General features: G+C 38.2%; 2 long non-coding RNA genes across 2 annotated transcripts; both read left to right on the top strand.

The window, feature by feature from the left end:
* Positions 1-10,444: 10,444 nt before the first annotated feature.
* LOC131694060 (uncharacterized) lies at positions 10,445-13,549 on the top strand. Its single transcript, XR_009306392.1, has 3 exons — positions 10,445-10,807; positions 10,870-10,989; positions 13,454-13,549. It is a non-coding gene; the product is annotated as an uncharacterized LOC131694060 (long non-coding RNA).
* Positions 13,547-15,197, top strand: LOC131694064 (uncharacterized). Its single transcript, XR_009306393.1, has 4 exons — positions 13,547-13,668; positions 13,731-13,850; positions 14,316-14,697; positions 14,760-15,197. It is a non-coding gene; the product is annotated as an uncharacterized LOC131694064 (long non-coding RNA).
* Positions 15,198-16,082: the final 885 nt, after the last annotated feature.

Here is a 16,082-nt window from a genome sequence, read left to right as displayed (position 1 = left end):
ATAATGTGTTGATAAAGAAACAGTGAGTTCCAGTATTTATCCCTTGGATTAGGCATTGCGTTCAATTATGAGGTAAATGTTGGATTGTATATCAATACACAGATCAACAAGTAATTCACCTAGTAGTGAGATAAAAGATTTCTCATATAATTATACTCGTGGCGTCACCGAAAGTAACTGTATGTTTGAAGCCCAAAAATCTAGCGAAAATTTAGCTCTTTTGCAAGATTTAGATTATACTGGTTATGGCGCAAAAATTACTACTTACATTATTTTTGATGAGAATGTAAGAAATCAATATATCATATATTACCATAAAAATATTGTCACTGCATTAACCATCATTTGCCATTCCTCACTCTCTCTGTCTCTCTTCTATCGCATCTATCTAGCTATTTCTGTATCCATTTCTAAGTTGTGTGATAATCTGCCAATCTGAAATATTTATTAATTGTAATTGCGAAGGTTTGAGAAAACAAAACTATTTTTGTCAGCTGCTACATCAACTCAATTTTAATTCAATTGTATTCAAAGCCTATATCTACACTATAAGGCCATTGCAAATCTTTTTTAAAAATTATGTCACCCCCCCCCCCCTTCAAAATCGCTGAAAAAAATCAGGGGGCAAATAATTTTTTTAAAATAACCAAAATTCAAAAAATTGTCACGTTCTATAGAGCAACAATACCTTCCATAGAGTTTTGCTTTTCGTAACTGAAAACTATTATGGTAGTTTTAGAAATTACCATCCCATGATAATTTTTATTTTGACCATTCTCGGGTAAATGTGAATTTTAAGTGAGATCATCGATCCAGTCCAACATCAAATGAAACGTTTACTGGTCGCGGAAGGAAGGACCCATCTGTGTATTATCAAACGAAAATCTCATGGAAAGGCTAATACAGACCGACTTCTGAATCGATTCCATTTTAAACGCAACAGTCGATAGAGACATAATCGATCGTTGCATTCGAAAATAATTTCGATAAGGAAACAATCTGAATTCAAATCAGACTCCTGGCGATTTATATGTGGTTCAATATTCAATATACATGAGCTTTATCGAAAAGTTTTTGACAATTAAAGATTTCATATGGGATCGTAGTGTTCATATCGTATTTCCGCAGCCATATGTGCGATTCTTATGAACTTGATCAGATCAAAATCTGCTACCAAACTTCCATTTAAGGCTAAGTTTGTGAAAATCGAATAAGTCGTTTTCCAAGAAGCCGAAGAGACATTAATTCTGAAATATTCCAAGAACCAGAAACATGCGAAATTTTCGAGATAGACGCTGGAATCAAAAGAACTTTGTCTGGCCATCAGCGATCAAGAATACTCTAGCAAAGCTAAATATAGATCTTACAAATAATGGTATCATCGGCACTTACCGCAGGGGGAACCGGTAATTTATTATAGATGTCAATTTTTGTAGCCTTGGAGTAACCGGAAAGATGGACTGAAAAGTGTGCGAGGATATATCCACAGCGACCACCAAGCGATCTGGTACAGCATTGATAACAGGGCTATGAACTACACATGAATATGAATATGTGGGAAATATATAAACGAGTGAAGATGGAAAACAGCGATTTTTCACAGGAACGTGTCCGTCGAAGAACTTGAATTTGAGGGTATCCTCTTCAACCTAAATGCGAACGAGTTCACGGCACTACTAACAAGGTCGTGTAATGCGACCATACCAAGGGATGGGAAACCGAGAAACGGTCGCCGGGTGCAATACGACGATTATCGATCTACGTATAAGTTGCCTCCGAGCTTGGAGAAGAAGTCGGAGATCACTTCGGTTTCTCATCTCGCTCAGTTCAGAAGCTAGAAATCGCTCCGCTGCAATAGCAGGGTAAATAATCAAATTTACCCGCGCGACGCTTGGTCTATTTGCAAAGGCAAAATTGATTCCTTCTGCCTGGTGTGTGAAACGTGAACAAACAATGAGTGATAATGCAAAGCAAAAGTATATCACGATGCGGGCAAACTGTGTTGCTGTTGATTACACGAAATATCTGGTAATACCATCAATTCATGAAAGGGAGCAAATGTTGAAGGTGAACCTGAAGTTCAACGTAGCTTGCGGTACTTTATGCGGTGCAATTCCACCATTTACGTCATGCGGTACTGAATATGTTAAAAAACATTAGTCAAGCAGAAAAAGAAAGCTTGTTAAAATACCTTTCTAACAAGCTATAGATTGTCTAAATCCGTGCACGAGCGCCGGAGATATTAAACATTTTGTATTTTAGTCCTCGCTTACCAATTTCTACTAACTAAAAATGAGATTGTTTCATACAGAGTGTTGCTTTACTGATGTTTTAGGGGAAAAACTAAACCGATTTTGAATATCGGGGTATGAAAACACATCTACGTGATTCAAGGAATTCGATGTTGAGAACATTTTCTGAATTACCTTTATAATAAATTAACTATTTCTCAAAAATCAATATATAAGTTCACTTCAAAGACAAAATAATGTGTTGATAAAGAAACAGTGAGTTCCAGTATTTATCCCTTGGATTAGGCATTGCGTTCAATTATGAGGTAAATGTTGGATTGTATATCAATACACAGATCAACAAGTAATTCACCTAGTAGTGAGATAAAAGATTTCTCATATAATTATACTCGTGGCGTCACCGAAAGCAACTGTATGTTTGAAGCCCAAAAATCTAGCGAAAATTTAGCTCTTTTGCAAGATTTAGATTATACTGGTTATGGCGCAAAAATTACTACTTACATTATTTTTGATGAGAATGTAAGAAATCAATATATCATATATTACCATAAAAATATTGTCACTGCATTAACCATCATTTGCCATTCCTCACTCTCTCTGTCTCTCTTCTATCGCATCTATCTAGCTATTTCTGTATCCATTTCTAAGTTGTGTGATAATCTGCCAATCTGAAATATTTATTAATTGTAAGGTCGTGTAATGCGACCATACCAAGGGATGGGAAACCGAGAAACGGTCGCCGGGTGCAATACGACGATTATCGATCTACGTATAAGTTGCCTCCGAGCTTGGAGAAGAAGTCGGAGATCACTTCGGTTTCTCATCTCGCTCAGTTCAGAAGCTAGAAATCGCTCCGCTGCAATAGCAGGGTAAATAATCAAATTTACCCGCGCGACGCTTGGTCTATTTGCAAAGACAAAAATTGATTCCTTCTGCCTAGTGTGTGAAACGTGAACAAACAATGAGTGATAATGCAAAGCAAAAGTATATCACGATGCGGGCAAACTGTGTTGCTGTTGATTACACGAAATATCCGGTAATACCATCAATTCATGAAAGGGAGCAAATGTTGAAGGTGAACCTGAAGTTCAACGTAGCTTGCGGTACTTTATGCGGTGCAATTCCACCATTTACGTCATGCGGTACTGAATATGTTAAAAAACATTAGTCAAGCAGAATCATTCGCTTCCCAGAACAACATGAAACACGTCATCGAATGTAATGACATTTTATACAGTATCCCAACGTATATAGATATTGACAGTATTGAAATAAAGATACATGACCTGGCACCACGTACTAGTTCCATCGCTATCAAACAAATCCTGTCAAAATACGGAGAGGTGAATAGTGTTAAGGAAGATACTTGGAGGAACTTCTTCCCAAGACTCCGCAACGGCGTTCGTGTGGTGAGAACTTGACTTGACTTTCACATACAAATCACCTCATGGTGTTGAATATTCTCAACGAATACTAGTCACGCACCCAGGACAGATTCGTACCTGTCAATATTGTGATCATCCGCTACACCACGGGAAACCTTGCGCAGAGAATGCTAAAGAAATTCCACCTGATACGACCAAAGCCGGTATACAATCATCGTATGTTAAACCACAATCAGTTGGTAAACCAACGACTGCAGACCGGGCATTCACAAGCACCAGCTCAACAACGATCGGCCCCAGTACCACTAAACCAACTGCCATTACCAACATCGAAGTAACAACGATTACAGCAAATGTTTCCAAACCAACAACCAACACCACCAATCAGGAATCTAGTACCGATGAAGAAGGATTTACAATAGCGAACCGTAAGCACAAACAACAAATAAGAACATCCGACGATGAGCAAGATGAATGCAGTACCGATGATGATATGGACGTAAACGAAAACGCGAGAGAAGACAGACCAAATGACCCCCAAGGTGCGTTCCACGGCTCAGTTGTGCTAACGCATTGAGCCATGTCCAATATATTTAAAATTAAAACCGAAGTCAGAAAGCTCAAGGGAAGCGAGCTGCAAGAACCGCTCTCAACAAAGCAGTCAAGCTGTACAAGAAAGCCTTGCCACAAAGCCAACGCGAATTTCCTTAGGAGAGACCTACAAAGTTGGCATAACAAAGATAAAAGGCTCAGCTGCACCACCTGAAAGGTGCCCGGAAAAGATGGAGGTCACCATCGAAAGGTTTTCCCCACAACATGAATCTATTTTCGCCGTACAGTGAGGAGGATGATCACAAAGATGAAGATCGATTTACCAACAAACAGCTTATCGAGATGGCGAAAGCCATAAAAGTGAAGTGATACATGAGAGCCCGGATATGTTCAAAACGATCCGATAATTGGAAGCGACAAAAGCTGATGTTGCTTCCGATGCCGGGACAACATGGAGATCTTTCAGCGTAGTCAATATATCCCTTGGTAATGTTAGAGAGAAGGAGTAATGCTGAACAAGCTAACAAAGTACGCGGACCGTGAGAGCGGCATCTCAAGTAATTCGGCTTCCTTATAGGCAGGTCTACAGTGAAATCCATCCAAACGGTTGTGGGAGCTTTGGAGACAACAGAGATAAGGATATCGTTTTTGCGGTTCCCTTAGACGTGAAGAATGCTTCAATAGTACTAGCTGGAAAGCAATCGCCCATTCGCTGTACAGCATGAGTAACTCTGCAGGATATTATAGAACTACTTTCAGTACCGAACACTGATCTACGAGACAGACAAGGGAGAATCACAACTACAACTGACGTTCCTCGACTCGACGCTGTGGAACGCAGTGTACGATGGAGTATTGAAGCTGAACCTTCCCAGAGATATAACGATTTTCGGCTTCACGGATGCTGTGGTGTTCCAAGTAATCGGACAATCGCTAGAAGAGGAGACACTCGACACGGAGATGATTGCCCACCATAAAACAGAATTGGTGATGACTAGCAGCCGAAAGACAGCGCGGTCGGAAAATATATCATCGATTTGAACTTTTAAAGTTACGATGATTATGTTAAGGGGAAGGCTGTGAGAGCAATCACAGCTTTACTTGAGGCGCCAGTTTGCTGGGCACCACGAACCAGCTGGAATCGCCGGACCGAAGCATGTGAGTAGACTAGTTTCACCGTCAGGGACAAGATCGAGTAGGTCGAGTGAAGTACCAGTTTTCAACGAACCGGAAGCAGCGAACCAGAAGCTACGCTCCATCCGGTATTGCCGAACCGTCCTAGCCAAGTACTGGTTGGCCCTTTGAGTAAGATTTATGGACTATGCGAGTAGATTGCGACAAAACTGGGAGCTAAATGACTCACGCAACAGGCATTGGTATCGGGAGAACTTCCGACGAGGAATTGAGATGGCTCGCGAAAACAGGAAATAAATGGTTCACAGAAACGGGAGCCAAATGGCTAACAGAAGTTCACCACTGCGATTAGCCGGATATGTGTTCTGAGCTAAACCGCTCTAATGTATCATTTTGTCTTAAGACTGAATCAGCCTCCCCACGATAAAACACTTCGATGCAGTCTCGTGAAACAAAAGGAAGGAAGAGAAGTAAGGACTATTAGTAGCGGTTACGCACAAAAGTGAATCCCACCTAGAGCCAATGCACTTTTGAAGCTATTTAACCATACTATAAAACATACAGACATTTTTAGATATCGACGAACTGAATCTAGTGGTATATGACACTCGACACTCCGGGTGTAGCTTAAAAAGTCGAATTTCAGAGTGATTGCACAGTCTTCCTTATATGAAAAAGGCAAAAAATGAACTGATGATTGCTATAATTTCATAAATCCGTACGACTATCAAATGAATTTATCTGATGTGGCTACCTGCTACGCAACAAGATGGAGAAAAATGCAAAGATTTCGAAGATGTACACGGAACCGAGCCGAATTACTATCATGTACCAAACAAACAAATCTACAAGTCTTCAAGCACAAGCGATAAACCAAAGCTGATGTTTCCACTAGAGTTCGAAAAAGTATAGTATGCACAGGATGTACGTCCGCCAGGCTACTGTATACGAAATACGCAATAGAAAAAAATATCAGAGAAAACCATATCTGAGATGAATAATTCCATTGACGCACACTTTACCTATGGATTCATTCCAGAATGTTTTCCAAAAGTCCATAAGTGAAATGTTGCAATCCTGTTTCTGTACATTGTTATCAAGCAGGTTCACCTTTGACCGATTTTCATGCCTTGTGTGTACAGTCGGTCCATGTGCCACCACAACGGAACGAAAACTATTCAAGCAACCAAAACTTAATACCTTAAAGTACTCTTAAATGTTTACATTAAGTTCTTAGAGAACTTTCAAGCTTTTATTGGGAATTTAAAAATTGCACTGTTGGGAAAATTATTTAAAACGAAAACTAGCATCCCTTTCCTATGTGAACTTTTGATTGATTCAGTAATGTTTGCTTGAATTTTTCTAGTAAAACAAATAGCTCAACCCCGCTATACGAAATCACCCTGCGGAAACGTCCACGAGAACAATCGAAAGAAAATTCAAAAAGAAAAAAAATGTGTTTATTAAAATAAATATTTATTTTTTGTTTGCCCCCCCCCCCTTCCGAAAAAAATTGTACTTGGACATAATTTTTAAAAAAGATTTGTAATGGCCTAATTAAGGAAATTCTGGGTAATATGAAAGTTTGATGATGAAAATTTTCAAAAGAGACATTCCACGTGCGATATTTAACCTATTCGTATCTCTATTGAGTTTTGAATAAAATATATGCTCAAAGACTGAAAACTGAAGCCAGCAGGACTAGTCTTGCCATCAACGTTTCCACGACAAAATACATGAGAAGAAGAGGTTCTAGAGACGACAATGTGAACCTCCCACCCGAGTTCGGATTGACGGTGACGAAATCGAGATGGTCGACGAATTCATGTATTTGGGCTCACTGGTAACCGACGACAATGATAACAGCAGAGAAATTTAGAGACGGATCTTGGCGGGAAATCGTGCTTACTTTGAACTCCGGAGGACGCTCCGGTCGAACAAAATTCGCCGCCGCACGAAGTTGATTATCTACAAGACGCTGATTAAATCGGTGGTCCTCTACGGCCACGAGACCTGGACTATGCTCGTGGAGGACCAACGCACCCTTGGAGTTTTCGAACGAAAGGTGTTGCAGATGGAAGACGGAACGTTACGCAGGCGAATGCACCATGAGTTGTATTGGTACGAACTTTCATGAAAAATAACGTATCAAAGACCAAAAATATCCACAAATCAGATCCAGGAAAAGAAGTCTCCCAAAGTACCCACTCTCGATGGGGGATGCAACTGCAATGAGTCTTCTAACTTATGGTCGTCCATATCTGGATATACTGAGTAGTTTGAACCATTTATTTTTCACAGTATTGGTCTGTATAGGACTTATTTATCCATATTTCCTGCACGATAATTCCGAACGAAACAATATGAAAGCTATAAGGATGAATTGAAAGAGCCTGCATTGCAATCAACTGAATGCACGGCTTTTATGCTATCGACATAGCCTAGACATTTCACACTATTTACTTCTATGCAAATAAAAATTTTGAAATATCTACCTGTCTCATTCACGAATCGCATTCTCCCTGTCGTTCTCTGTTCAAGGGGCTTGAAAGCACATGTGACCTTGTCTCACTTTACTATATTCAACTGCGCGTTAAAATACTGGACCAGTAAATTCTATTCTGTACATAAATCTTTTTTTCGGGAATATGTGATCAAAAAGTAAACTTCGAATTCCAAAGCAAATTGAACGTTCCAGGTTCCTGATACATAATTATGGTCCAACAATAAAGTAGAAACACCAGATAATCTTAAAACGACGCCGTCAAGTAAAGAAGCATGAAAACAAAAAGAATAAAACCAAAAAAAATGGAAGCCCTAGAAAGTCCATTACATATTTATTAGCCTTTTCTCAGAAGATGGGATTTTCAAAAACATTTCAAAACATTCTGATGCAATGGTTCTCAAATTCGTACAATCCGGTTTATTCATTTTCTTTATTCAAAAATGTTTTTAGCTTCAAATATATGACCATTTCATTTTAATTAATTATTTCATTCCGCATCTTTTTATTTGTTTTGTTCATCTGCGTTCATTTTACTTATTTTATTCGTTTCATTCTTTTGATTCACTCTGATCAGTTTATTTTTTTTGTGCATTTTACTCATAACTCATTTAACTTATTTTATTCATTGTTTTCATTGTATGCATTTTATTCATTTTTTCCAGTTTAATCATTTTGTTCAGTTTCTTCATTTTAATAATCTGACTACTTTTTCAGTTTCAATCTTTTCTTCCAAATAATTTATTTGATTCAATTTATTTCTTTATATTAATTTATAACCTTTTATCATTGTTCAATTTTTCATTTTAATCAATGCATTTAATTCTGCTAATTTTCTTCTTTTTATTCATTTAATCACTTCAGCTCATTTTGTTTATTTGATTCGTTTGTTTTATTTATGCATTTCATTTATTTTTTACTTTATTCGTTTTGTTCATCCATTCTTTTTATTCATTTGATCCATTTCATTAATTTTATTCATTGTATTCACTGGATGAATTAAATTAATTTGATTCATTTGATTCTTGTGATTCACGTGATTCATATGATTCATTTGATTCATATGATTCATTTAATTCAATTGCTTCATTTGATTCATTTGAGTCATTTGATTCATTTGATTCATTTGATTAATTGGATTCATTTGATTCATTTGATTCATTGTATTCATTTGATTCATTTGATTCATTTGATTCATTTGATTCATTTGATTCATTTGATTCATTTGATTCATTTGATTATTTTGATTATTTTGATTCATTTGATTCATTTGATTCATTTGATTCATTTGATTCATTTGATTCATTTGATTCATTTGATTCATTTGATTCATTTGATTCATTTGATTCATTTGATTCATTTGATTCATTTGATTCATTTGATTCATTTGATTCATTTGATTCATTTGATTCATTTGATTCATTTGATTCATTTGATTCATTTGATTCATTTGATTCATTTGATTCATTTGATTCATTTGATTCATTTGATTCATTTGATTCATTTGATTCATTTGATTCATTTGATTCATTTGATTCATTTGATTCATTTGATTCATTTGATTCATTTGATTTATTTGATTTATTTGATTCATTTGATTCATTTTATTAATTTGATTCGTATGATTCATTTGATTCATTTGATTCATTTGGTTCATTTGATTCATTTGGTTCATTTGGTTCATTTGATTAATTTGATTCATTTGGTTCATTTGATTCGTTTGATTCATTTGATTCATTTGATTAATTTGATTCGTATGATTCATTTGATTCATTTGATTCATATCTTTAACTTTATGCATTTCATGTTCAGTTATTCGTTTTACTTCATTCAATTTGTTGGTATGAGTCAATGTATTCTATTAATCTTATAACTATTTTTAAATATAATCTTAATTTTTATTGATTAACCTAATCTAATTTGATTCGTGTATATTATAATTTTGATTTACATTAATTTTTCTACTCATTTTATGAATTTAAAAACCTATTATTTCATTTTTTGCTTTCCTTTTGATTTCGTTCGTTTTGTTGATTTCTATAATTTATTCAGTTTATTCGAGATTTTATTCGTGCAAGACTAGAAACTGTTTTCATCCCACCTCTAGTTGGGTGCCTACTTCTCGTGAGTTCTGCAAACTAATCCAATAGTGAAATATGTAAGAAATGTCATATCTCACTGCTAGGTGGATTAAATCGGTTTTTTTCGTTATTTATACTAGTCGTACAGCTTAGGGAATCAAATGCAATATACGTGCTCATATTTTTGATCAGATAGTGCAAAAATATAGCGATTCTGATCAGTACAACGGAAGTTATTCGCATTTGAAGACTGGGAAAATATCTCAGCAGAAACTTTAAAGCAGCACCCCATATTGAAACGTTAGAAGTATTCTACTTTCAAACAGCAAACTTTGTGCTTTAATTTTTCAATCCGATCATGAACTTCAGTCTGGATCTATAACTTGTTCCAAGTTTCTTGCGTTGGGGACACTTTTGGGAGAGAAATAAGTTGCACGTGTTGTTCACTTGAGATGCTACTATTTTTTTTCTGGTTTATTGCGATACAGAAGTGGTACATTGCAACGGAATGATGCTGCATTATCCATGCTTCAACAAGACCTATCTACACTACCGTCATACGCATAATTGTCCCATGTTCTATGGGATTTTCAATATTCATGGTACAATTATGCGTAGAACGGCAGTACAGCCACATAGTTTCAAAAGGCTTGATGTAAATCCCTGTTCACTACCCCTGCTGTAGGTCTGGCCTAGCCAAAATTCTCCCGGAGCGAGGACAAAGTTCTGCCTTTCCGCTAGCAGCTGACAACAGCTAGCAGTTCACCAGATCTCATATGTCTGTATCGAACCCATCCCAGGGTTCTATCGCCAACCAATCGGTGGGACACATGAGGCGTCTTTCTATGGCTCTACTGCATCCGGACCATGCACGGATAATTGCATCATTAGACCAAGCAGGTGACCAATAGAGGATGTCTTGATATAATTACATAGATATAAGCAATATATTTTCATTCTAGACATCTCTAGAAGACAATACAGAATCCATCAGTGCCATAGGACCTCACCGTGCACAGCCAGTTCCAGCTCGACCTTCCTATTGTCAGTCGTAGTTTCCAACGAAGGACTACATCCACAAAGTAAGATTTATTTTTGTTTCTTTGCAATTTCCGTGTGATTTTCGAATATTACTACGTTCCTCCTTTGGGTCATAAAGTCTCAAGGGAGGTGCGTCATAAAATTCCAAAGGAGGTGCGCCATGAACTCTGGGGTATTATGACGCACAAGTGGTGCACCATATCGTTTGAAACTATGCATCAAAACGCGACATGTGCGTCATAATATCCCAGACTGTATGATCTGAGACGGTATGACAAAGCTATCTTTATGGGAAATTGTCAATAGTAAAAGAATGTTCTATCCCTGACGGATCATCGGATGGTATATATTTCAACACTCCAGGAATTCACTCTGTCAGAAAATGTAGGGCCATCGGAAACTAAAACTTCGTAAAACCGCACTCCTAGTCTTTTCTTCAAAATCATCCAGTACAGTATTCTGCGTCACTATTTCGAGTTTGAACCGCTCATATGGTAGTCGGTCTTTGTCAGTATTGCCCTTCTCCCACCCATTCTTCTTCTGGGCCGCCGATGGATCAATAGCCCTTGTTGTGTTCATTATATTTATTACGCATAATAAACATAATTGGGCATTTAACCCAATTATGGAAACGTTTATTATAGGGAGAGTGGAGATGCCAACTTGTCATTAATATTTCGCAGTAAATTTCTTCACATTCATTTGGGATATCTTTTATACTTTTGGTACGCCCGCTTTGTACTGCAAACTTTGGAAATAATCGTTGAAGTGGTTATTGGCAGCATTACTACCGAAGACCGGCTATTCGGAGTTCAAACTGCTCGTTTCGAATTCTCGGGAATTGATCGCGAGCGACTCTCGTGCATATTGCTACGATCATATTGTCTATAGATGAATAGACCTCTATTATATTCCACGCTGCTCTATCCTTTTATGTAACGCCCCGCGGAAGAATAATTATTAAAATGCCTATTCGAACGTCATTCATATTTCTACAGGAGGTCGCACACCTGAAAACTTTGATCTAAAATGAAAAGACAAAGCGCGTGAGTACTTAGCTAAATCACAATATCTACCAAGATATATCCTGATTCATCTCCCTACCTACTAACACCAATCCTATCATGTGACACTTGTGGATGATGCAGAGAATTTCTCGGTCATAATAATCACAAGTGTTGAACTAACATTCCTTCCCATCCCAAAATTGACCTGCGTGGGCGTGACCGTCTGCGTTATTGATCATACTATAATTTTAGTCTCTTTAGGTTGCACGTTGAGTATGATGTACTGCTCCCAAGTATCATACAATTGGTTCAATATGCAATTTCAACAGGCTTTGATCAATCACGGGAAACTCACGGGCGGTCAACTAAGCTAAGCTAAGCTAGGCTTGTTGTGAACTTTAAATGGTAAAATGCACGAATTATCGCCAAGTGGTTCAAAATACCCTCGTTACCCTACCGCTTGCCAGAAGAAACAAAAGAGCGCACTCCAATGAACACTGCAGTATATACACCCACCGCAGTGCACTCTGAAGCGCGCGCCGTGGTAAATTTATCTAAGCACGCCACACATAATTGAAAGAGCAAGAGAGCGGGATTTCTCGCACCCAACCACCCCATCGCCAACGAACACTTGAAATCCATTTATTTGGATCTGAAAGAAAGAGTGTTCTGCTTTTTCTGTGGTGTGTGATCATTGTATGCATGAAACTGGCACGCCTAGTGGCAGTCATGGAATAAATTGCTTCGAGCTGACACAAAACGTAACAACTACTACGAGATCAGAAAGCAAACTGGCGATTATTTCTTATGTGCCGCTTTTATACGTGTGTCGCAGTGCATTGCATGGCAAAGAGGCAGTCCTAGCAACGCTCGCTGTTTGATCGAATTGTACGGAACAACAGCGCAGATAATTATTACTCTAACAAAATACATTTTTTTCGTTATTTATACTAGTCGTACAGCTTAGGGAATCAAATGCAATATACGTGCTCATATTTTCGATCAGATAGTGCAAAAATATAGCGATTCTGATCAGTACAACGGAAGTTATTCGCATTTGAAGACTGGGAAAATATCTCAGCAGAAACTTTAAAGCGGCACCCCATATTGAAACGTTAGAAGTATTCTACTTTAAAACAGCAAACTTTGTGCTTTAATTTTTCAATCCGATCATGAACTTCAGTGTGGATCTATAACTTGTTCCAAGTTTCTTGCGTTGGGGACACTTTTGGGAGAGAAATAAGTTGCACGTGTTGTTCACTTGAGATGCTACTATTTTTTTCTGGTTTATTGCGATACAGAAGTGGTACATTGCAACGGAATGATGCTGCATTATCCATGCTTCAACAAGACCTATCTACACTACCGTCATACGCATAATTGTCCCATGTTCTATGGGATTTTCAATATTCATGGTACAATTATGCGTAGAACGGCAGTACAGCCACATAGTTTCAAAAAGCTTGATGTAAATCCCTGTTCACTACCCCTGCTGTAGGTCTGGCCTAGCCAAAATTCTCCCGGAGCGAGGACAAAGTTCTGCCTTTCCGCTAGCAGCTGACAACAGCTAGCAGTTCACCAGATCTCATATGTCTGTATCGAACCCATCCCAGGGTTCTATCGCCAACCAATCGGTGGGACACATGAGGCGTCTTTCTATGGCTCTACTGCATCCGGACCATGCACGGATAATTGCATCATTAGACCAAGCAGGTGACCAATAGAGGATGTCTTGATATAATTACATAGATATAAGCAATATATTTTCATTCTAGACATCTCTAGAAGACAATACAGAATCCATCAGTGCCATAGGACCTCACCGTGCACAGCCAGTTCCAGCTCGACCTTCCTATTGTCAGTCGTAGTTTCCAACGAAGGACTACATCCACAAAGTAAGATTTATTTTTGTTTCTTTGCAATTTCCGTGTGATTTTCGAATATTACTACGTTCCTCCTTTGGGTCATAAAGTCTCAAGGGAGGTGCGTCATAAAATTCCAAAGGAGGTGCGCCATGAACTCTGGGGTATTATGACGCACAAGTGGTGCACCATATCGTTTGAAACTATGCATCAAAACGCGACATGTGCGTCATAATATCCCAGACTGTATGATCTGAGACGGTATGACAAAGCTATCTTTATGGGAAATTGTCAATAGTAAAAGAATGTTCTATCCCTGACGGATCATCAAAATCCAATTTGAGAAATCTACATAAGCGTAGATTGTTTTCTATAGCGAGCAAGGCAACGTTGCGTTGTCCTGACAACTTGAACAGACGCTAAGTCAGAGGCGAAGCGTTCTGTTTAACCTTTAACAAATATTCATTCTAATTACAATTTTCCTATTCTCATTTGCAGCTCATCGTCGATTAGGTTTGAATGAATCGAGCTTTGCTACATCACTAATGCCACCAGTATGCTGAAGTTCGATGAGGACAAAGGTGATGCGGTTGTAAATAACCAGGAACTTCACCCACACATATGACACTAATGCGATCTCCCGAAACCAACCACAATAGTGATGCACTACATCTGCAAAAAGTAGTTTGGAACGGTCGCGTGAGCACGTCCGGATCCCACATTGTACACCATCTGGTCCGAACGTAGCATCGCAACGTTACCTTGCACAGCAATCGGCCACTCGGAGAGACCGTGCTGAAGTACTAATGTGCGACGTACTAATATTCATCTTTGGTTTCATGTTTGCCAACGCCATGACGGTTGGTGTGCTGCTGTGAAGGTAAATACTCTTCTTGTACCGATTTTAAACATGCATTCTAATTATCTTGCCTTCACTAGCAGATAACTATGTGCAGAACTTGACGGGGCAAAAGATAGTACAAAAAACGATTTCCTACTATGCAGAGTTTACAATTTTCGCATTCGTGAACAGAATAAGGCGATATTTCACCTACTTTGACCAGCAATAAAAAAGCAAACATACGATGTAACATTGTTTGCTCTCCAACTTTTCTCGACAAGACAGCATTGGATCTCATCTTTTCGCGCTTAATGTAAAACTGCCGAATAACTAATGGTTTCGCAAAAATTCACAAAAATGAGTAGATACAGATCCTTAGAATGAAAATACTGCAATAATGTGGGGAAATAAATTCTATAATGCAATATATTAATGGTTTTTCTTGAACTTAATTTATCACGAGGTTCGAAGCTGCGAAATTATCACGCTTCCATACTGCATTCTCTGCAAATTCTCGCAATTTCTTGAAAGGTGAAAAGCTGTGCGATAAACTGCTTGTCGTGAGAATGAGCGAATATTTTAACCTCTGCTACTATGTATACTCTGGCCACTGATGGCGACATGAAGCTGATGAGTTCAGATACACCGGCAAACTGCACAAACTTGGAGCTATGTGAGATATGTCATTAAAGTTCACGGAGAAGGTCTGGAAGTAACCCATAGAATATTTGTAGATGATGATAATAGGGTTTCTAATGATACCTAGTCGTGGCTGTTGAGGCACTATCGCTAAGATATCTCTGATGATTTTACATTCCGTATCTACAATGTATTTGAATGCTGTATATTTGTTTTATTAGGAACGTTCTCTGGTGTATGCCGCGAGGCACGCATTTCAACGTCCTTTAAGCTTGATAGCAGGACCACTCGGAATAAAATCCCTACAAATCGCCACATCAGTCACCATCACCTCACCTGCTGGGTCTGAATGGCACTGCACCAGGCAAAAACGTAACAACACCAGGTAACTACGCCGATGATCAGTTGACAGCAACAATTCATCATAATAACTTCAAAGTAATATTACGAGAGATTACGTACTGGTTACCTACATTCCAAGTTATATCAGTAGATGAAAGTCGCCTGTGTGAATGCCTTTTTAAGCAGGAAAAAAGATGTCGATGTCCTGTCCTGCACTCATTTTAACGAGCACCACGAGAGCGGCTTCAGAAGACTAGGTAAAATCGCCCACTCTCAAAAATAGGTAATTTTTACCTGATATGAGAACCATGAATGATTCTCAAAGTGGGTAATTTTTCCATAAAATTAGGTTTGTGAAATAGTTCTTAAAATTGGGTAATTTTTAATCAAAATTGAGATTGTGGAACTGATCTTAAATATAAGTAAATTTTACCCAGAGGGAA

Source organism: Topomyia yanbarensis, chromosome 1 (genome assembly GCF_030247195.1).
Source record: "Topomyia yanbarensis strain Yona2022 chromosome 1, ASM3024719v1, whole genome shotgun sequence".
Classification (NCBI taxonomy): Eukaryota; Metazoa; Arthropoda; class Insecta; order Diptera; family Culicidae; genus Topomyia; species Topomyia yanbarensis.
The sequence above is the reverse complement of the archived record's forward strand: the minus strand, read 5'-3'. Positions and strand labels throughout refer to the sequence as shown.